This window comes from Bubalus bubalis, chromosome 6 (genome assembly GCF_019923935.1).
Source record: "Bubalus bubalis isolate 160015118507 breed Murrah chromosome 6, NDDB_SH_1, whole genome shotgun sequence".
Lineage (NCBI taxonomy): Eukaryota > Metazoa > Chordata > Mammalia > Artiodactyla > Bovidae > Bubalus > Bubalus bubalis.
The window spans coordinates 68611569-68613496 of NC_059162.1; the positions used below are offsets into that span (position 1 = coordinate 68611569).

Genomic DNA, 1928 nt, shown 5'->3' on the forward strand with positions numbered 1-1928 from the left:
TTCCTGACCCAGGGATCAAACCTGAGTCTCCTGCACTGCAGGCAGATTCTTCACCATCTGAGCCATCAAGGAAGCACCCAGTGTGTTTTAACTAACACTTACTGCATGCTTACTAAGTATTCTGGGCTGAAGAGTGTTCTTCCAAAATTAATATTCACCTGGAACCTATGAACATGACCTTATAGGGGCTTTGCATATGTAATTAGTTAAAATTAGATGAGGCCATATTGGATGAAGGTTGGCCTTAAATCCAATTAATAGTATCTTTATAGAAGGCCATGTAAAGACAAAGAGAGACAGATAAGGAGAATAATGTGTAATGAGAGAGACAGAAATTGGAGTGATATGTCTATAAGCCAAGGATCACCAGAGATTGCCAGCAACAACCAGATGCTGAGGCAAAATAGTGTTCTTCTCTAGAGCCTTCAGAGGGAGCAGGACCTTGATGACATCTTAATTTCTGATTTATAATCTCCAGAACTGTAAAAAAATTAATTTATATCATTCTAAGCCACCCAGCTTGTAGTAATTTGTTACAGTTTAAGCCTAGGAAACTAATATACAAGGTTTCAGATGCAGTGTGAAGAACTTTAATTTTATTATTTCATCAATTTTCACATCAATTCTATAAGGTAAAGCTATTCCCATTGTATGGACCAGGAAACTGAGGCATGAACAATTGAAGCCTCTTTCCCATTGTCAAACCATACCATTAGTAAGTGATGGAGCCTGGACTAAAACCTCAACAGGCTGGTTCTTAACCACTGCTTTCCAATAATCTCTCAATGACTTAGGAATTTCAACACCTTTCACATGGTTGCTATTACAGACCAACACATACCAAATACAGAAGTTGACTTGCTAGCATGAAAGAATCTTCTGTAAGCACCTTTCCAAACCAGGAGGAGGGAAGCCAGGATGCATGTAACCAGGAAAGTGATCCAGCAGCTCCTTTATCACTGAGCCTGAAACACTGAAGGGGAAAGTGGACGGCATCTAACAGTGCTCATGGTCTGCCTACTGCCCTTTGTAAGAACCATTGCTTCTGATGGGCGTTTTCATTGGTTCTATTAGACTAAAATGTTTTCTTCTATGACTGATGCAGTGGTTACTAGGCAAAGTTAGAGAAAGTAACTTGCGTGGCATGACTCCTGAAGGAATGCAGTTTCTAAGGGCTGCCCAGGTGACCACAGCGCACCCTCACACAGGGCCCCTTCCGTTTTCTGTCCCCTCGCATCCTGCGACTGTTGCTGCTGTTGCAGCCTCTTCATGATACTATTCTTTTCCGCCGGTGTCCGTTACAGGAAGGTAAGTTCCTCATGGGTCACGATCGTGTTTTACTCTTGAATCTTTCAGCAGCCCAAACACAAATGGCTATTGGTTGTACATTTCCTCGTATGCTTTCAGTTGCTTCTTTGGAGGATGATTTCTTCCTTTCAATTATTTACACCTTGAATGGAGGAAAATTTTGATTAAGCTGGGCTCATTTAAAGTAAGGAACATGGAATGCCTGAGAGGGGAGTGGAAGGCATTCTAAGCGGAGACAATAGCATTGATACACTGCACAGAAACAGGATAAAGGGCTTCACGGGTGGCTCAGCGGTAAAAACACGGATTCAATCCTTGATCCGGGAAGATCCCACATGCCATGGAGCAATTAAGCCTGTGCGCCACAACTACTGAGCCTGTGCTCTAGAGCCCGGGAACTACAACCTCTGAGCCCAAGTGCCGCAACTACAGAAACACACATAAACCTAGAGCCTGTGCTCCAGAGCAAGAGAAGCCCCTGCAAGGAATACCCACGCCCTGCAACTAGAGAAAAGCCCGTGCAGCAAAGAAGGCCATGACAGCTGAAATAAATAAACAAAAATGAGAGAAATAGGGTGGAGAAAGCACTAGGATGAATCAGGTGAAGGTGATTAGCACTG

At 43.2% G+C, this 1928-nt stretch overlaps 1 long non-coding RNA gene across 1 annotated transcript; it reads right to left on the bottom strand.

The window, feature by feature from the left end:
• Positions 1-283: 283 nt before the first annotated feature.
• Positions 284-984, bottom strand: LOC123334088. Its single transcript, XR_006551854.2, has 2 exons — positions 842-984; positions 284-480 (listed from the first exon to the last, which is right to left on the bottom strand). It is a non-coding gene; the product is annotated as an uncharacterized LOC123334088 (long non-coding RNA).
• Positions 985-1928: the final 944 nt, after the last annotated feature.